Raw genomic sequence first — 22,080 nt, 5'->3', positions numbered from 1 at the left:
TATAACCTCATTTATATCAGTTTATGTCATAAGAGAAAAAAATTATAATTATCTCATTGCATATAAGAGTATTCTATAATAATTAAACATTATTCATGTATGTGGTAATAATACATTTTATTATTTTAATCATTTTAACACAATCCTCATCATGACCCTCAAATTCGATTTTTGAGAGTTTTATGAAGAGCACTTTTTTAACCAACTTTAATGTAATATTTTGTTGTTTTAGTCCTTTCTGCAATTGGAAAAAAGAGGAGTGGGCGCCTCAGCCCTGCAGTGTACACGTCCCTCTATGTGTCTGTGTTATAACCTCCATCAGGGTTTCATATTTCCCTCTTCCCTCATCCGTCCCAGCATGGTAGCCTTAATATGCATGTCTCCGTACCGACACGCTCTGACTAAATGGCCACATTTGCACATCTTTTTTGCAGCCCATGTCCAATCCCCTCGCTTCGTTAATGCGAGTTAATTTCTTCCCCTGAAATAATACTTTGGCAAATCATTCTAACAAAGTGCTACATCATTTATTGTGAAGACTTTGGTGAACTTCCTTGAAAAATTAATGCCTTTAATTTTGGTTGATGGCAACATCAGTGCAGCTCTGTAAATTGCACTTTAATGAGATTTTGCTACAGGGGATAATCTGCAACTGACAGAAAAAACATCTTGAAAACATCTGTAGACCTATGATTTTCACTCTGACGGTTGTACCCCCTGTAAATCTTGGAGCTGAGGGATGAGCAGAAAAAAAATGGTCACTTCATAAGTGCAACTTTATTATCTAAACTCTCCAAAGTTAAAACTATAAGAAGTAACTTCTATGAATGAGTAAATAGGACAGGAAGCAGACGGAGGACATGATCTTTCTGCAAGGAGCTTACTGGAACCTATTATTCATTAGCATCTTGTCCACCATCTCATGCTGGGACAGGCACATCTTCAGGCTTAAAACAGCACACTCCAGGATTTTTTGTCAAATCTAAGTGGACAAATCATAAAAATATGACCAAAAAAATGAGAAACGGGTTATACAGATAAAATTTGATCATAAAAAAACCTCAACACTTCCACTGGTTTAAGCAATAAAAATGGGGCCCATCTTTGTCTTCCTTGGGATGTCTGGACCAAGTCCCATGGCGTCCCATAAGCTCTTCCACGGAGACGGATTTGGACACTGTCCAATAAAAGTATACACCGGGGTCATCTGCAGCTGGAGCTAAGCCAGAGATCCCAAAAGTAAAGCTGACTGATTCCATCTCGTCAGCGTGGCATTTTTAATGTGTCTCTCTCCCAGTGTCACCTGATCTCTTTGCAGCACCATGATGTTAATCTCATCTCTTTGAAAGACAGATTTTCTCCTCTTTTCTGCTGCACTGCTTTCCATTCAGTGCTAAGAGGACCATCACTGCGAATCAGCAAGGTGAACTGACACGTCCACCTGCTCAATATTTGACTTCACGCTCTCTTTTTACTTCACTACGTCTTTTGCTCCTTCTTTCACCAAAACAGTGTCCTGCTTGATCTAACTAACACCAAACGATGGGGAGAATGCTTGTTCTCCTATTGAATACAGGATTAGAGGCTACGGATGGAGTTGCACCTTTTTATTTGGTTCTTTCTTTTCAAATTCCGACATTTTTAAGCTCTTTATCAGTCTGCAAAACACTAAATGCTCTCCATAAACAACTAAAGAATCCTGCAGGGCAGAAAGTTATGCTTGCGAGTGTTTCACAGTGAGAATGTGTCTCCTTAATTTTCCCAATCTATCTCCAATCACGAGTTTGGAGGATGCATCCTGCCTTGACAGTGTAAGCCTCAGGAGAGATTTTTAGGGGGTTGTATGATCAGAATGTAACAATGGATGTTGTGTTTCAAGGGGCAACGTGAAAGACCAACCATGCTTTTCGCTTCTGTTTTTCACCAACTTCTTTTTCCCCAAGAGTGACACAATTAAATCAGCTCCAGTGATTGGTGCTGTGGCCGGTGCCAAGTTGGGATCACGCTCCCAGCACGGTTCTGAATCTTCCACGGCTTCAGCAGACATCTCCTGTCTGGTTGGTGGCCGAGCTGCACTGTGGAGAGCGCAGCACCTGTCATAGCCGGGAGCATCATGCCAGCAGCTCCCTAGGAGCTCCTGAACCCAAAAGAAATGATTTTCCTTGCTGAAAATGCTTCGACCAAAGAGCCCAGCCGCTGAAAGCCCAGTGGATGTACAGTACAGCGTGTGTGTGTGTGTGTGTGTGTGTGTGTGTGTGTGTGTGTGTGTGTGTGTGTGTGTGTGTGTGTGTGTGTGTGTGTGTGTGTGTGTGTGTGTGTGTGTGTGTGTGTGTGTGTGTGTGTGTGTGTGTGTATGAGAGCTTGCATGCCTGCATTTTCTGAGCTGGTCTTGGTCTCCTGCTCTCCCTCGCTGTCTCTCCCCATCTCTCGCATGATTTCCCTGACTTGGGCTCCCCAGGGGTTAGTCATCTTGGTCATCAGCTCCACTTGCAGGTCAATTGTAGCAGCAAGTGGTCGGCCAAACAAAGCAGAAAAAAAAGGAGAGAAGAACCACCACCGTGCTCGCATCACCAGTGCATGACAAGATCAGACCAGAAAGCTGGCAATAAACAAGCCAATGAGTTGTGTGAGATCTGCCCAAGCACTTAAGATGGATGAGGAGATTGTGTTTAAAAAAATGTAGAAACAGAAACCTGCTATATATATATATTTGCATCAAATGTGCCTCTGTGAATCGCCGAGCTACTGCAGATGGCTTTCTTTTTTTCTTTTTTTTTTCTTTCCAGCTGATATCCAGTAGGGGAAACAGTCCTGCCAGGGCAAATTAACTGTAGAGACTTTTGCACACAGGCCCCACAGACTAATGAAGAGGCCCAGAGGATATTTGCAGGGTCACACAAAGGAGCTGGTAGAGATGCTGAATGAAAATTGGGCATTAAGCAGGATGCCATGGGTAGCTTCAAACTACTGCGGGCCTTGCTTCCAGGGAACCATCACAGAAAGAGGATTGCCATACTAGTTTTTAGTTATTACATTTTTTTTTCGTGAAATGAGATGATTATTCAAAGAACGTCCGCATGCTTAGTAGAGAAACTGTCATCATTTCTCTTACCCTGCAGACCCACAAAAAGAAAAATTAACATTTATCTGTGGCCACAGGACTTTTATTGGCTTCATATGCATGCTGAAAACCCACAGGAAATTTCAATTTGAAGCCACTTAACTTCAATACTATTACAGTCATCTCCAACAACGAGACACTTAAGTTTTAAGCACTAAGAGCGAGTCCCAGAAGGCCCGTGTCAAACGCTACGCGTGAGTCAAGTGCAGCGGCCACATGGCATGGCATCCACTCATGTTTTAACACACTGCAAGATAAATAGGGATTTCAACTGTTTGCCCAATATGAGGTAAAATTGAATTTATATCTCTGACCTTACATTTCCTCCTAACTCCCACAACCCATTGTGATTCAAAAGCCTGTGGCGTAGTAATGCATCCATTTTTGAGCTACTACTTTTATAAACTGTAATATTTTAATCCTCTATTCATTTGTTTTTTGCTTTATCCCCATATGACCATACACCTTTGAAGCCAAACTATAGAAACGCTGTTTCGCCATTTTCCAGCAGATATATTATTCAGTTTTTCATCAGCTTTCCGTTCTCAGTTTTTCTCTCTGCTGAAAAGAAGCTACAGTCAGACAATCCTACCATCCGTTTAATTGATTAATTGTATTCCACCAGGTTGTTTGATAAATAGGGAAATGCGTCAAATCTTGCGCCATGTATAGTAATTAAAGTGAAAAATACTGTCACAATGTAAATCCTTAATTGGACTCCCAGTGTGATATTGAAAATTTGTCTTTGGTAATAGGTGATGAGTGGGGACAGAAAAAGCGGGCGTGTTGGATGCGTCTTCAGAAGTTCAATCTATCACAACACAGAAAAGATCCAATTTAGCATAGCTCATCCAAGGAAGCACCAGGTAATGTACTTTTAATCATCTCGCTGCTGCATCTCAGTGCAACAATAAAACACAAATAAGTCTCACACTCTGAGAGGATAATCTTTCTCTGGGTGTTGCAAAGTGTTCCTTTTTAATGGGAAACGTTTAATAATAAGGGAGGTAAGGGGTCTGTCATCTTTTGGGTGTAGTTGTAACTCTCACACTGCGTGCTGAACTGCTACAGAGATAGTAAGCTGGTTGTAAGCGGATTGTAAATCCTTCCAGTCCAGCGTATGTCATTCGGTCTGTTTACATGCACTGATTGGACGAGCTATGGAGTTTAATTGGACTCCTTTCTTCGTCTCCTCATATGTGAAGGGAATCGACCAAAATCAGTCACACTCAGCCACAATAGATGGCCTTAGAGGCCGCTGTCACCTTGTAAGTGTTGGGATTTTTCACTTGACCTAATAGGCAAAACATAAAAACCACAGATACATATTTGGTTTAGCTGGTGAAGGTTGGAGCAGAGGCGAATGGTTCGTTTCATACGTTCTCTACGCTTTGGGTTGTGTTTTTTTTTTCTTCTCTGTATCGCTCTGTATCACTTTTTTCCTGCACAAGGCGGCAACTGTGGTGTACACTGTAGGCAAGCCTCCATGCACTTAATGTTTACTTGCAGGGATTAGCCAATCTTCAACCACGTTATCTGGACGTATTAGTCCAACTACGAGAAGTTTGATCAAGTTCATGTTCTCCTTTCTTGTGCATACATGTTGGTAGCGTTCCTTATCCCGCCTCGACCTGAGCATCAGCCAGTCAAATTGCAAATTGCAGCTGCACAGCTAGTGCTAGCGAATGAAATCGCATGACAGTGCAGAACTGTTTCATTGCATAAGGTTCACTTATCTAGCGAGTGAGAAGAAACTTGATTGGCTGCTAAAGGTATTAAGAAGGCACGCCAGAAAAATTCACCATTGAGTGTCGATGCATCGCTTCTTTGTGAACAGGGTCGGACAAAGATGTTTGCATGCATTTTAAAACCGCTTCTTTTCTAATGCCACAAAAACCCACTGATGGAGCCTATAAACTGGGTTGCTGAAGCGGGACTTTATCAGCAGAGGTCAATCAAATCATATGCTGGAGTTGACCTCACATTCCACTGCTTTGACAAGTTAGAGCCGTGCACTTGTTAAAACAATCACACATCAAAGATAAAAGTTTTCGGGTGTTTACCATTCTCTCATTAACAACGTTCCCAGCCATCTGTGAAGTGCCGCAAACACACCTGCTTCACCCCGGGCTTGTAATGGCTTTTCTCAATGTGCATTTGGGTCTCCAACGATCTCAAGGAGCGTAGGCTGTTATAGACCTGTCATCCCAGGATCATCAGCCAGACGCACAGCACCTTGTATACCACTCACATAATTATGGATATTGTAAAGCATTCAAAATGATCAATTCAGCTGGCTCTGTCACCAGAGGAGTTATTAAGCCACTTTGTGTTGATTTCAATGTTCGTAATGTGGTGTATTAAAGTGCTCCCGACTGTGTGACTTCGCAGCTACGCGGCTGAACGTGGACTTGTGCGTCTTCATTCAGGAGACTTAAAAAATTAGCGGCAATGTTTTATCAAATACAGAAATATCAGTTTTATTAAGACCAAAAATCAACAACAGTTCAAAAAGCGTTAAGAGGCTGCCATCTGACATCTCAAAATATTCTCTTTTCAAATACGCCAAATAGCAATTTGGAATGACTAGGGGAAGATTACTTAATTTCCGGAAGTCGCGTGGAATATCTGAAAATAAATAGTTCCTTATTAAAATCAGATGTAATGATTGTCATACAGTACCTCATACAGCACTTCAAAAACATCTAATTACATGTGCTGCAACCAAATGACTCATTAAGAAAAAGATCCCTTAATAATCTTGCCACCTTTGAAGTCTCACATTTAAACTAATGCAGTGAACCACATCAGGTGCTGAGATGAATGAACCCCAGCAAATGAACTTTGGCAAGACCCCTCTGGATCCTTTGAACTTGCTATAGGGTCTGTTTCTGGTCTGTCAGGGGAGGGTGCAGCGTTGTGGTCACTCTGTGGTATGGTCATCAGGCTTTGGCCCCCTTACTGCTCTCGGCCACTGTATCTGTTTCCAAATGGGACTGAGACAGGCCTTAGATGTACCCTGCTGTGGTCCTCTGAAACCAGAGACCCTTGAAGTGGACGTCTGCCTGTGTCCAGTCTGCTCCCAGAAAACCCTTTCAGATCCAAGGACTCCAAATGTGTCTTGCTGGATGGAGACATTTTGGACACAGCCTAGTCATTGGGGTACAGCCCTGCCCCCGACACATTGGCCGCCACACACCACCACCATCTTTACCATGCTAACCACCAGCAGCCTCACTCAGACCAGGGAGCAGACCACCCTGGGCTGGTCAGCAACCCCTGCTTACACCTGCCATAAAACTTAAAAGCTACAGTCTCATCCCCCAGCTTTGAAGTGTTCAAAGCATAGCTTAGTGACCTTTGATGCGACTTTGGCTGCAACACATGTTTTGCACCAATGTATAAACGCAGGCCTTTCAGTAGACAAGGCTGGATTGTTTACCTACATGTGCGAAGCGTAAGGGCCAATGCATGGCAACCATGCATGGAGCCTCTATTCCCACACGTCAAGTTCCCCACGGTGATAAACAGACAGGCTGAGGCGGACACTGCTTTGAGCTAACACATTCAATCACCATGTGTTCAGCATTACTTCCAACCACTTTCTCTGCTTCTTTGTACATTCATTAGGCCACACTCTCTCTAAGTCAGATAAACACCCCAGTTGGACAACTTGCTTTAAAATCATATTGAGCAAATACATACATTTACTTTCATATGCTTCACTGTTGGAACTGCATGAAAACCAGACCTTATTCTGCAGTGCAGTTCACTGTATGACCTCGAAACACTTCTGACAATCACATCAATATTTTGCACGGTTACTACATCCATAAAAGCAATTTCAAACTCAACTATGCAAAGAAAAAGAAAAAAAATGTGAACTAAACCTGAAAATGTTGCCCTCTTGTCTGGCCCCCAGTTCATGTTTGATGGACTGAGCAGAAATGTAAAACTCACTATACCAACATAACATCGTATACACAGATTCTGTTGCCGAACTGTCACTGAGACCACGTCTTTTCCACAGAAGGCCATGCTTATTTCAGCCAAATAATGACAAACCACAATGTGCTGACATTACAACAGTATGGCTCTGCACTGATAGCATCCAGGTGCTGAACTAACCTGCCTGAGGTCCAGACCTGTTGCAGTTCTGAAAACATTTGTCATCAGGAAAAAATAAAAAAAAATACAGTAAAATTGAGTGGCTTAAAATCCATATCAAGAAAGAATATCATTTTCAAATCCACTACAAGCAGTTTCCTTAGTGTATTCATAATAGAAAGGATGAAACACAATGTGACACTGAAACATGTTTCAAATAGAGACGTGTTTTGTCCACAAGGGCATGCAAATCCTCAATTTTACCATTGTATTTGCAGTATTTAACACAATTTTAATATTAAGATATTGTTTTGATTATTTTTGTGTCATTGTATTATATTTTCATTTAAGTTTTATACTGTATCCAAATGCACGACTCATATATCTGTTCACTATTTAACAGAAATGAAGTGGGTAGCAGCACCACACTGTCACCAACAATCACCCTTAAAGTGATTTAAGAGAATATGGCTTGAAAATATGAGAATGTTATCTTAACTATGATGTAGTCTTGAAGTGTCCAAAGTGAAAATGTATTTTTCAGAAAAAGAATCCCAGTTTATACAATATTTTGATACTGCTGCTGTGGAAAGGATTTTATCGTCCCTTTTTATTTTAATAGATTTAGTTGATTTTTCAGCACCAACGTATCATGTTGTATAATCTTTTTGGCCTACATGCTCATAATAAAATAAATGCAGAAGAGTGAAAACTGGGTCCTTATGTCTGCTGTATAAATGTATAATAATAATGAAATAGAAACACAGAAGTAAAGGTGTCTCTAATTTTTCAAAAACGATTATATGTCCTTCATTACCAATTAAAAAGTACTAGAATTTCTAGAAATAATGATTCAACTTTGTTTTTCTATTTGTTTCTCACATATATATATATATATATATATATATATATATATATATATATATATATATATATATATATATATATATTATAAAAAAAATGTTATCATCAACCTTTGATTTACTTTTTATACAGACACGTTAATAGAAAATTGTTTGACATATAAAAAAACAAAACAGTATAATACAAACTAATTGCCAACACTGCTGTATAAGATATGTTACAATTAGTATGTTAATGTCGCATTAAAATAAAATACTGAGATCTAACATATCCAACATGTAGTTCATGAACACAAACATGGCTCGTCTCCACACCACCAGCCCTCAGCTGTGATGCTTACTCTACTTTAAATGCTGCACACAGGCTTTTCATTTTCAGCAAACTTGTAGCCAATCTGCAGGAAAAATAATGTGATGAGATTAAACCATTTTTTATTAACCCCAGGAATCTTGTTGAGTATGCTCTCTAAAGACCGGTTTGTTTGGATATAGCACATAAGACATTGCTGATTTACCAGATACAGGCCAGTGCTGGCATGGCTGTGTCTTTTGTGCTCTGAATTCTGCAGGAACAATACTCTGTTATGTTTTCTTTAGGTTTTAAATTGTAATGCATATTTAAATAATAAAAGTTTTAAGTCATAACTGAGCATTTGTTTATTATTATTTCATGAATGAAAGAAAAACAGACGAGGAGGGTGTCTGTTTCCATTGTGTGTGCTGTAGCATTTTGTCTCTATTCAATTGAACAGCACGGATCGTAAAATTGTATTATTTTCAGCTTTGAAGTGCAGCCCTGTTGTGGCTGAGATCATGTGGGGATTGTTCGGTCCAAGCTGACGGCCAGGACTGTCATCATGTTTGCCATGCATGCGTCTGGCCGCTCCAACCGCACAGATAGCATCGCTCCATTCACTGTACATTGTAAATTGCTGGTTGTTTTACAAGGCATTTAATATCTGACAGAACAGTAAGCTCATAATTACACATGACCATTGCTGTGTGTAAATGTCAAGCGAAGCAGGCTGATATATGGCCAGCAATGTTCTTTACATGCTTCACATGCCGGTGCCTGAATGACAAGGCTCAAGATGATGTAATTATAACACAACAGGCTGCATACAGAGTATATCTTTGAGTCTGGATTAACCCGGCAGTAAAACACAGGTTCCCCTTTCTTAATGTATCGTGTGTGAAACCTGCTGTGTGCCCTTACAATCAATACATCTTTTTTACAGTTCAGCTGGAGATACGTGTAAACATAATCAGGCAGCACCTTATCCCTTATTCACCGGCTCAGGTCATCAGGGAGGCGATTGTGCTGGTGTCAGTTGTTTCTCCCCTCAGTGGAGCCAGTGGAGCTGGCCTTTTGCTAACTATAGACTGAGAAATCCCGAGTGCGTTTCTTTTTTGGCCTCAGGGTGGCTGCACGGCCCACACATATGTTGATGAGGATGAAATGGCCTGACTGTGCGGTGTCTGCACTGTGACCTATGGAATGTGCCTTTAAAGAGGATTCTTGGGCGGCATGATTGTCTGAAAGAATATAAGTCCCCTGGCACTGTGCTACACCATTTATCTGTCTGGGTCTCACTATTAAGCAAATGTGACCTCAGACAAGGACCAACATATAAAAATAATGACGCCATAACAACAACAAAAAATGGTGGTAATACTAAGTACCCCCTTACTGATTCCAAAGGGTTAAAGGTATAAGTTGTCATGGACTTAAACATTTATCATGCTCAGTAGGACCAGTGCAGCCTGGGGGGCATTGCACAGTCTGACCACTGGGACATCCGCTCCAGGGCTCCATGGTTGATCGGTAATTGTTTGCAACTGGTTTGAATGATTTCCACTTCTGAATAATCATTATCACTTTTAGAATTCAAATCTCCAGGTTGTTTGGAAATGGCTTTACAACCCCTTCCAGACTGATCAGTCATTTACTTCTCAAAGGCTGTTGCTTACGTCTCTCCCTTTTGCCATTGTGCTAACACACACCTGAATGCTCCAGACCAGCAAAGTGCACACCTGCTGATGATCAGTTCATAAAAGGCTGGTAATAAACAAAACATGACTGAAACGTATCTTCAATCAATCCTATGGAAGCAGAAAGGGGGGTACTTAGCATTGCCCTATGGTTAAAATGTTCATAATGGCCTTGTGACGAAAGTTACCTATGTTGTTTTTTAATCTGAGGTTATATTAGCCTAATACTAACACCCACTGCTCTTAGATTAGTGTTATCATATTTTTTACATGAAACAGATGAATTTGTGCATTAACATTTGCAGGTGACATCTGCTGTTGGTCCTTTATTGTTGACCCCAAACACCCGTGGTTTATCGTAGGCACCACCAACGCAGCCCAAGGCCTGCAAAGACATTCATTTCAACTTTGTCTTTGGAAACTGTCACACAGATTATGCATAATTACTCAGATTCAACTCAAAACACCATATCCAACACATTAACTATTTTGCTCCGCTGACGGGCCTGGACATGATGTGCATGCAGTACAGCGCATGAGACAGCAATACCATGCCAGCATTAAAACAGTATGAGCCAGAAGCTGTCAAGTGTTGCTGTCAACACCTCTATTTCAGCAGACATGACTGGCCCCTTAAACCTTGATGGATATAAATCAGGGGGGCCATTTTGAAACAACAGGGTCATATTCAATCCTTGCTGAAAGTGTGTGTGTGTGTGTCCACATAAACCCTGGCAGCATGCGATTCCCCCGAGGGCACACTGGCCTCCCATTCCTTCCTCAGCCGGGCAACCATTTAATATCTGATTGCTGCGATTGTACCCTCCAACACCTCATTGTTGATATTTAATCTAATTCAATGTTTTTGCTTCTTTCATTGGGCCCTCTAATGCAAACATGCAATACTCTAAAAGGTCAAACTACTTAAAAGTGTTGTGTCAAGTGATGCTTTTTTTTTGTATTTGACTTCACTGAATCTGTAACTAAAAGTATCTTAACAATAACTTAATACTGTTGTGTGAGACCACGTGATATAAGATTCTTAAGTTAATCTTAAGTGTCTACCTTTTTGTGGGAAGTGTTTCTAAATTTGGTTTAGAAAATTTCCAGAATGTATTTTTTTTCCATCCCTGAGACAAATATATTTAACTGGTTCACCTGTGTCGGATTAAGTGGAATTTAGTCTGACGGAATGGCATCCCTTCTAACAGTGTTTTCTGCTTACATACATGTGAGTAAACGGAGTATAAGTGGGTTTATCCATCCACTCCAACCCTAGTTAGAAGGGGAAATCAAGCACAACAACAAAACTTCCGCTCTTTCTCTAAATCTTCCGACCCACTTTCAGAAATGTCCAGCCTCTTCATTCCTTTCACCCCAATGGGACTCTACGGAGAGCCTTTGTGCTCCGCAGATCAGGCTGTGTCCTCTACTCCCACTCCTTTCAATGGAGTGTAAGAGGACTGCTAAGGGCTGGAACGACAGTGTTACCCATGCAAGCAGAACATCCCTCTCTTTTTGTGCAGTGGGTTGGTGAGGGGGCAGTGGGAAGGATGCGGTCAGTATGCTCCGCGATAATGGAGGGCCGGCCAGCTGCCTTTGGCACAACAAAAGGACTAGTCTCCTGTTAGTCCTGTTTATTTTAGTGTTTTTTTTTGTGTGTTTTTTTTTTCCTGTACCGCCTGCGAGTACCTGAAAGGGTGTATGGATCAAATGTGCGTATAGGCCTAACAATTGAGACATGTCAGCCATTGGCTTCCAGTGCTGCTGTCGGGTTTTATAGACTAAAAAAATACTGTAGGAAGTAAAACATGACTTTATTTCTATCTCAATTGTGCCACGTCTGCTTTCAACTCAAAAAATCAATTTGAATCGAATTTGATGAAGTATGGTCACTTACAATTCCCTATTTTTTCTTTAATTGTGTGTTTAGAGGGAACAGAACATGTGGCTTAATATTAGAGGCAGATAATTAACTTTAAAATGCAAAACTAAAAGAAATGCAGAAACAATAGAGAATTTCGGTATCGAGACAAATTTGGACGCAACGAGCTTTTAACCTGCAGAAAACGCCTCCAAATCCTGACCAACACTGAAAAGTCAACACCGTCTCTCTTTTCTTCACGCAAAAAAAGAGAAAAGCCTTCTCACTGAAGCCTTTGATCCCTTTGATTTGCCCCCCTTTTCCTGCGCCAGATCTGTTGTGCGCAAAAGTTCTCCAGTTTCCCATAGAAACGCGTCCATTCCGCGGGGATATTGATGTTTTTTTCCTCGCGGGGGTTATGATATGGTGAATCAGAATTTGAAAGCGGGGAACAATACCTGCATTCATGCTTGTTTTTTTTTTTTGCGCCCTTTGTCGGGCTTTGCCTCCTTGTTCAAATCCTCATTTCTCAAATGAATACAAATATTTATTCTGAGAATGTCTGCCCCGCAGTCACTTTAGATACTTTTCAACTATTAAAGTCTTTGTCGGAGCAGCAGGTTGCCACGCAAAGACGCTCCGGCGTGTGAGGCAGGTCTCTGTCTTTGTGTTCCTTAATTCACTGTCAGATTTGAGTTCCCCTTTGACGCAATCTTTAGGCAGTCAAAATGATCCATTCTCCTCGTAAATTTACTTTAAAATCTTAACCAAATCTGCTTTGGCAAAAAATAATAACAATATGACTAACTTATGCTCATTGGCACCCGGATGTCGCCACGTCTAGCAAGTATTTCCCACTAAACATGGATCACAGATGCGCACTGGAAGAATCCTTGGCCACAGCTAAAAGCTTCAAATTCCTCCAGTCGGGGTATTAAATCGACACCCGGGCCTTTCTCAGCCTCTCATCCCTCTCCTTTCTGTGGGCTGACATGTCTGATAGACCACGCTTTCTCTCCGCTTTGTGGCCCTGTCATTTCAACAATGTACATCTTCGGGACACCAATTTTAGAGGTCTTTGATCCGCGAAGCGAAAAGGACCAAAGTTATGGAGAGGAGAAGATGATAGAGGAGGACCTGATGTTTTCTCTTTTTCTTTTTCTTTCTTTTCTCCCCCCTCCAAGTCCTATTTTGACAAAGAATGAATGTGTATGGCATTTAGTTTTTCTTTTGTCTTATTCTATCAAATAGGCAATAGACAATGCTTTTAAAATATGACCTCTAATTTGAAGCATCAGAAAAGTGTCACTGCAGAAGTGCAATTTGTCTACAGTAGATATTTACTCAGACTGCAGCCCTTTAATCGTTCTTCAGAGTGAAAATGATGATAACCTCATTCATCTTGCAGATCTGTCTGCAGGCTTAATGGCAGACATGACATTCAACACACCTCCGTAAAGCCCTGAAGATCAACAGAGTCTCCAGATATACAAACATTAATAAAGATTTTCCGAAACCCTTGTGAGGGGCGCTAAGATTTAACACTCAAGTGAGTAATCCTTGTTATCACCCTCTAAACTTCACCTCTGAGGAAGAGAGAAGAGGTCTCAGAGTGAAGAGAGCTCCTTTTCTTTTTTGTTCCTTGGCTGACACTTGTATTCTTGAAATGTGATATTGACAGATGCTATGAGGGGTGTCTGATGTGCCAGACACACACTACAAGGCCATTGGCAGATATACTAACACTGAATGTTGGATAGATATTTTCGCAGATGCACCTTTGGCCAACTCAATCAGTGTCTCCGAGTAAAGAAATGCAGTATTGGGTGATAAAATTAGCATTTTTATTCACTTTGAGACTTTGATTGCAATCAAAAGTGTTCTGCAGCTCCAACGCTGTGTTAAAACAAGATGATTTAACAAATGTCACACGTGTACAGCATGTGCAAAAGTGTCTACTCTTGTTTTGTCAAAATGTTAATGAGTTTCTTTCCAGTTTCCATGTAAGCCAAACAAAAAACACAATTACCTGTCTCTTTTTATCCTACAAAATATGAAATTCTATTCAATATCATTGCTAACATCTAAAAAAAAATAGTTCAATCTGGGCTTGGGTCAAGGGAGGTCACACTAAATACTGACTCTTGCTTGCAGAGCCATCTTGTTCTCAGTATTGTTTGGTTATATTTTGTGTCCATGTTATCCAGAGGTCGAAAAGTTTGGCTTTTTCTGCCAAAACATTAATTAAGATTAGATGCTGACAAATAAATATTTAACTTTTTAACTTTTTAACCAATAGCACTGCTGCCTAGAAGTCTGTTCTTTTATACTTGTACTGTGTTTTTATATCTGTTTTTATGTTATGGTCAGTGTTATGTCTATATTGTCACTGTCTTGTCCAAATGTATACACTGTGGGCCTGGGGAGCATTGCAATTTCGAATCCTATGTATAAACCTGTACACATGGTTTTGACAAATAAACTAACTTGACTTGACTTGATAGATGTCTATTAATACTCTGATAAAACAACAATGGATGCCCAAGTCGTTTGCCACTAAGCGCAGTCATATGTGACCTCCGCCTCATTCCCTACACAAAAATGCTAAAGAGACACACCAATAGACATGTAATCTGGACTCGTTCGATGTGCCTCATGATAAAGGGGGGGAAGAAAGCAGGCTCTGCTCTCTCTGTCATCTGACACGCTGCCACACTTGATAAATGAACACGCTCCTGCTCCCCTATAGGCTCAGAGCATCGCCACCATGTCCCTTCTGTCATAAACAGCAGCGCTTTACTGACTCCGTTAGTTTTGCCATCACTCCCAAGCAACTGTCCCGCAGTTTCCAGAGACTGGAGAGTAACTGCAACGAGGCTAAACGCACGAATAAAGATACTGTGAAAAGTGACAAGTAGAGTGTTACGACGTGTCAAGAGCCTGTTGGGAGGCGGGTCAGAGCCGCTCTGCTGTTGGTGGGTGGGTGTATGCGTTGAAATAACTCCTTTAGTTATGCTACTACACATATCTGCTCGCATGTGTTTCTCAGCTTTAAGGTATTATATTGGCCCCGTTTATTTGGAAGGCTTTGATGGAGTTGTACTGCAGCAGGCGTTCATAAAAACTGGTGGAGCAGCCTTTGTGAGACGATTATTTTCCCTTCCTTCCTTCCTTTTTTTCCCTTAATATTTCCACAAATTCTATTTATAACATTTAAGCTGCGAGTGCAACACAAAATCTTGACCTATATGTGCAAAAAAGGCATTTGGAACGCAACTGACAGCTATGCGCTATACGCAAGCGCCTCAGTGCTGACTTCTCCTTTTTATTTTATTTTTTATTATTACTAGGCTACATCTTAGTGTTTTAAATCGTCTCCATATGTTAGTTAAGTTCCCTTAGTTGGATTGTACGTACAGTTGTATTTTTTATTGGCACCAACGTAGATGGATCCCACCTCCCAGGGCTCCACCAGCACAGCAGGGATGTACCTATTTGGTGACATGAATGGTAAAAAAAAAGTTTATGCCTCTTTCAATAAGAAGCACGTTTGTCTAGACGCTTCCCGGGGGTCCTTAAATGCGCTCTAAACAGCAAACAGGAGCGAGAAATTAATCACCTATGAATGCTGGCCTGTTCATACATCTGCTGTACATTTCGCCGCAGTTGTTTTACCAGCAGGTTCCTGAAACTGTTCTGCACATGAGTTTCTTTGCAGTTAAGTCTAATTTTTTTCTATAATTTACTTATGTGCGTTATTGTTAACCCATTAATTTATTTCAAACGAAAAAAATGAAAGTTTCCCAACACCTATGAGACACTGTTGTGCTGTGCGGCGTATCAGACCGAGAACATCCATCCGCTGAATGGGACGTGTCGCGGCCGCGCATGTCCCCGCACAAAAGACAATTGTGATTTAGGCAAACAGCGAGGAAAACATAAAGGCTAAGGTCAAGTCCTCTTTCAGTTCAAGTGTGCTCTGATTCACCTACAACACAACGGGGACAAAGACTTTAAGCTACCTCTATAGGAAGAAGAAAAAGAGAGAGAGGGAGAAAAAAGTGTGGGGGGAGGGTTACCAGCTCTGTGGATGAGGGGAAGGATAAAGCTGATTCTCTGCCTGATTCAGAGGAAAATTAGATAAAGAAATACACACGAAAGCATCCTCACAATAAAAGCTGCTAAAATGCTGTATTACTTGAAATCATCAGAAAGGCGTCTTGATTCGCTTGAAAGATAATGGATCACAACGCGAAAGGATCGAGTTGGAGTCCCATCCGACCCAAAACTGTTCAAGTCTTGTGCAGGTTCCACCTGTCAATCACGGCCATTTATGACTAAGAATTCAAACTACATCTACCTACTTGAGGGAAGGGCTAAAAAGGCACATGGTTCGCCTTAAATATACGCTTATAGGGCCTGTGCAACTTTGGTTGGATCAGGGCGCACCACAAAACCAGGGCGCATGTCTTTCTCACACAGCACACACATAAGGGTGTTCAAAAGAAATAAACATTATTATTATTTTTATTATTATTATAATTACTAATAATAAAAATAATAATATGTCCAAAAGTGATCCATTGTCTAGCATTTTGGCATTTTGTGTGCGTGTTTTTTTGTGTCATTATTGTCAGTTCAATAATTTGCAGAAGAGAGGGATTAGAAGAATAAGTAGTGTTAATTGCGCGGCAGGTATAACGAGCAGGTCTAATCCCTCTTCCCCCCTCTTTGTATTGAGTTTTTGTGGGCTTAATGAGTGGCAGGTAGGGCTGCTTCCTGCTTTTTCACATGCTCAAATAGACTGCTCCCTGCTTGCAGTCCTGGACCCTGGCTGTGTACAGGAAACAATTGATTTTGAGCATAAAGTTAATTATACCCAGAAATTAGACAGCCTTTACGTCGGGTGAGGACGGAGAGGTTGATTTCCTGACAACTCTTCACACACTCTCACGTAGCTTATCAGCCATGCATTGCAGTGAGGAAGTGGAGGGGGGGGTCGAGCACTTACCTTCTCTGCTCCTGCTCTGTTTTCGGGGGGCCTTTGGGGTTCCTTAAAAAAATTGAAAAAACAAAACTGCCATTTGACGTGTTATCATTTTTTTCTAACATACATCCAGCCTTAAGAGTGATTTTTCTCGTGGAATAAGTGAACAATAATCCTCTGGAGTTTGGTTCTGCGCTGCTCTGAGTTTCCTAGGCTACACAAATCAGTATATGAAGATAGCTTAAGCTCAAAGAATGTCGCAGTGGTGGGCTTATTACTGAAACCCAGGAAAAAAAATCTTATTGAAACTTTTTCTTTGATGAAGTGACTCATGGAGAAGGAGGATAAGCCGCGCAGAACGTCATCTGTGCCAAAATAGATGAAAAGTCCTGTTTTGCGTCTTCTTGGACACGATTTGTTTCTCCAAATTATTATTATTATTATTATTATTATTATTATTATTATTATTATTATTATTATTATTATTATTATTATTATTATTATTATTATTATTATTATTGTTATTATTGTTATTATTATTATTATGGAAAAGTTTTATCTTTCTATCAACGGATGTAGACGGGCTTTGTTTCAGTCCTTTCGTCTCCAAATGATTGACAAAGTAATAAACGCGTCATGCTGCTGCATCTGATTATGCCACGGCATTTGCATCGGACACTGAGGAGAATATGACAAGCTTGACACGCTTGGGATTTGCTCTGTCAAATAAACACGTCTCCAAGGATCTATTTTGTCGCAGTGACAATAACCTCACAGTCACCCATTTCTCAACTTCGTGCGTGCTTTCGGGCCGCGGATAGGTTTGGTAATGATGAGGATCACAGTTTTCTAGTCACAGGAATTGATAAATAAATGCTCGGCCTAAGTGGAAATGGACTTCACTCTGGTGACAGTTTTCCATAATTAATATCTATCCCCTCCCTTTCCCTTTTTGCACCTCCTCTTCCTCTGTTTCTTTTCTCCACTCTTGGTTTTTCAGGTTCAGTCCACCAAGTGACTCTTGACGCTGTAGCTGGCACACACTGAGGGAAAAAAATTATAAATACAATTTCAACAAATCGTGCATTCAGAACCCCTATTTTTATGGGGAAACACCATAGGGTAGCAATTTTACTTTTCAAAATCTACTTTAAAAAACTTACCAACAACCTAAAAACACTATAAGCAATTTCTGCACATTTAAAATAAAATCCTTTATTTTTTCATTTGGGTGTTTTGCGTTTTCTAGGCCATTGGCGTTATAGATGGAGGTCCTTGGCGTCCCCTGGCGCGCCCACCTCCATGAAGGTGATCCTGATGTCGCAACGTGTCAGCGGTGGCCTGACATAAGTATAATAATACTTAATAGAGCGTGATGGAAAGACTGGTATTAGAACCTAACAAAGATGTGTCAAAAAGCAAAAAAAAAAAAAAAAGTCGATGTCTTCATTAGCTCCATCTCCAAGGACCGTCGAACATTTCATTAGTGTGTAATTTATGAATGTTTGACAAATATTAAAGAGTATGTAAATACGAGAGGCGTAATGTGTTTCCTGCGGGAGATGGCGAAATGACCCAAACTCTTCGATACTGCTAGAGTGATCACATGCATTAGGTTTCTCTTCAAACTGTGCATTTGCTTGTCTATTTGGAGCATATCTCCCATCTGACGGGTGAAATAGTGCAGATAAACCAATGATTCATAATGTTTGCAGCATTTGCATGCCTTAATACTCTGTGTTATTTTGATATATGATGATATAGTGTCTCTTTTATAGAGTGTATGAGCGCGGTTTTGCCTTCATGTCTCAGGCTGAATCAGTAGGAGGGTTTCTGTCCTAAAACGGTCCATTTCCCTGTTGGTGAAGCACTTTTATTTATTTATTTTTCATTTTTATCTTATTTTTGGCTGATCTTCTCGAGTCGGGTGCTCTGGGAAGCTTTATGGATAAGGCCTGTTAGCCTGAAAATGCTTTTTTCTCACAAGATCAGATTCAGTTTTTATAGATTTTATTTTCGATGCTTGTATACTTTAACAATCTTGTTTGCAATGTAATCTCATTTTTTCCAGGTTTTTGTGTCACGAAGCGCTAAAATTCCCAAAAGCTCGACAGATGATGATAAATTCACACGATATGATGAATTATTGCACGTGTATTAGATCGATTTATCCGCCAAAGGGCACGTTCTCAATTCATAATCATTGATGCTACATGATGCATGGCCCTCCTTTATGAAACGGATGTTTGGGAAGCCCTTTTTAGCACGCAGTCTTTATAGCAGGCATTAAAATGTCTCACTAATTGCTTTTGGATTCGTTCTTTATATCTACAAATGTGCAGTTTTCTTTTGTTCAAAATAAAAACCAAATGTTCAAGAGAGTAAGTCATAGTAGGCTTGTCAGGGAGCTGCAGGAAGAACGGGAAGTAATGCGCTCACAGATTTATACTGAGGCGGTTTAAAATAACGCACGTTTTAATTCTGCACATTTATCGGAGAAGCTGCAGCAACAGGTTTTTCGTGCAAAAGTAGGAAAGGCTCCTGATCTTAATAGAAGGTATCGGAGTTGCTGTTAACTAGATAGTGTTCCCTTCAGACTGCCACATCAAATGAGACATCTCACATCAAAAGAGGCCGAGGGAGCGGCTCGCTGGTTCCTCACGCAGCTGCATTGAGAGCAGGGCCAACAGGCTGAAAAGAAGCTGCCATTCAGGCTGCAGGTGTGAAGTATGTGGCACATTCTGCCATATAATGTGGAGGTTGTTAGAAAATCCGTGTTCAGGCCTATAGAGGATAACTGGGGGCGAGATTTCCCCATGAAATAACTTCGATCCTGAATTCTTGTGTACATTTAAGCGAGTATCGCCTTAAACCCATCATGACTCCAACTCTTACTTAGATTAGATTAGAATAGAATAGAATAGAATAGAATAGAATAGAATAGAATAGAATAGAATAGAATAGAATAGAATAGAATAGAATAGAATAGAATAGAGGCGCCTTATACTTGTGTATCCTCTCCGTGTATTTATTCATCTGTACAGGCCAAATACAGTTAAGCCTAATTTTCCTTTAAAGGCTGCCATAAATCTTTGTGACGGAAGCTCATGCTGGATAATTTATCACAACAACATGATAGCGCGAATCTCCTGGAAACTAACCTTGGATGATTTTTATTAGAAAATATTTAATATTAGTGGCGAGCTTTATGGGTGTGATTAACTTCTGTTGCCTTTTGACCTCCTTCCTATCAAAGTCCTGTATAAGGCGCCTTTAAGAGGTGGATAAGGCACATTTGAGGAAAAAAGCAGAGTTCGAGATTATTTTAGGATCATTCTTGGTGATTTAAAAAAAAAAGGATAGGATTATTCAAAAGATGATTTAATCCATATTTATTTAAAATGTAAATGTAATAATTAGTAAAACAATAGCCCAACTATTTTCTCAAACATTTTCCGGAAGTTATTCCCATGTCCCCGCCTTCTCTGTTGCACCTGTCTCTCTCTTTCTCTCTCTCTCTCTCTCTCTTTTTTTCTCCTTTTTTCATTTCCATGCCAATTTCGGGCACTTCTGTGCTGATAATTGTGACCTGGTTGGTGTCGGAGGTGCTGATGGTTGGAGTTGGAGCGTGGGGTGGGCGGGGTGGACACGAGGGGGAGATGGGGAGGTGGGGGCAGCCAGCCTTTTACTCCAAGACTGCTAATCCCCCCATTAAAGGGGCTTTGTTCAATAATGCCGGACAGTTTCCGGAAGTCGGATTACCGCCTCCTTTATTTCCCAAAGAAATGATATGTCACACTCAAATGAGTCCTATGATGCAGCGGAGGGGCCAGAAATAGATTTTTTTTTCTTTTTTGTAAAAGAATCTCTAAGTCGCCCCCTTTCTTTTCCATCCTTTCTTCGTGTGAATATGTATTTATTGTGAAACTGTATTGGGGCCACCGGTTTCCTGTTTTGCTTGTTGAGTGGACTGGCAGAGTTGTAGCTCAAGTGAATGTTCCCTGGCAGACAGACAGACAGACAGACACACACACACACACACACACACACACACACACACACACACACACACACACACACACACACACACACACACACACACACACACACACACACACACACACACCTGTTCTTGATTGTTGACCTCTAAACTGCTATCAGATCAGAGGTTGTCACTCATCTAAAGGTGGGAGTGAACCCAAGGGGGTCAGCAGTAAAAGAGCCTCTCTGATATAAAGAGTACACGCACGTCGGGAATCTAACTTTTACAGTGAAAGTTAACAATCATCACATTTCATGTGTGCTGTGGTTCGAGCACGCAGGCTGAGTTAATGCGAAGTGTTTCGATCTGAGCTGCTCTGCAACCAAACCTGCGCCCGCTCGCTTTCTGACTAAAGGCAGGATTTAATACTTGCTCATAAATTACGGGGCGTAAAGGTCACTAATCCATTGCAGAGCAGACATGCACAGCCCTCTCTTTTTTTTTCTTTGCGGTTCCAAATGAAACCAATATTTTTTTTCTTTCGCCTTGCAGTAAAGATTAAATCCAGAAAACTCACTGTTAGTTTTCCATGTCTTACTGCCGAACTGAGCTCTTATTTCTCCTCGTCCTCCTTTTCTAATCAAACAGCATTGTAAATGTTGCGCATCTTTTGTTTTTGCACGACTCGATTTCTTGTCTGTTTTGACATCTGGAACTAAAAAGCTCCACCAGAGAGAGGCCCAGCACATTAGTGACAAAAGGCTCTCCGTGTCATCACCGTCGTTCAGACGACCCAAAAGAATCCCTCTATGAACTCTCACTTCAAAGACTCTATCTCTTTCAAATGAGATTCAATCTTGTTATTTTTTTTAATCTTCCCTTTCTTTCCCATGTTTCTTTTTCGCCTTGCACGCACAGGGTGCACAGTGCCAAAATAGGCCTGCTCCTCCTCATGATCATCATCTTCTTTCATCTGTGTGTTTTTTTTTCTTTCTTTCTTCGCTTTGACTTATAGGTTTCTTTTCCAGCTCAGCCTGTCATGAACTTAACCAAACTCTATAAACGTATCAGAGGGCTGTGGCTGCGCTGTTTCCTCCCTCTCCTGTTTCAGTCAGGCCGGGGAAAAACTCGCCCACTACCGCCAGAAGTTTTAAGGCGTTGCAT

The sequence above is a fragment of the Cololabis saira genome, chromosome 22 (assembly GCF_033807715.1).
Source record: "Cololabis saira isolate AMF1-May2022 chromosome 22, fColSai1.1, whole genome shotgun sequence".
Classification (NCBI taxonomy): Eukaryota; Metazoa; Chordata; class Actinopteri; order Beloniformes; family Belonidae; genus Cololabis; species Cololabis saira.
This window is presented reverse-complemented; position numbering follows the sequence as displayed.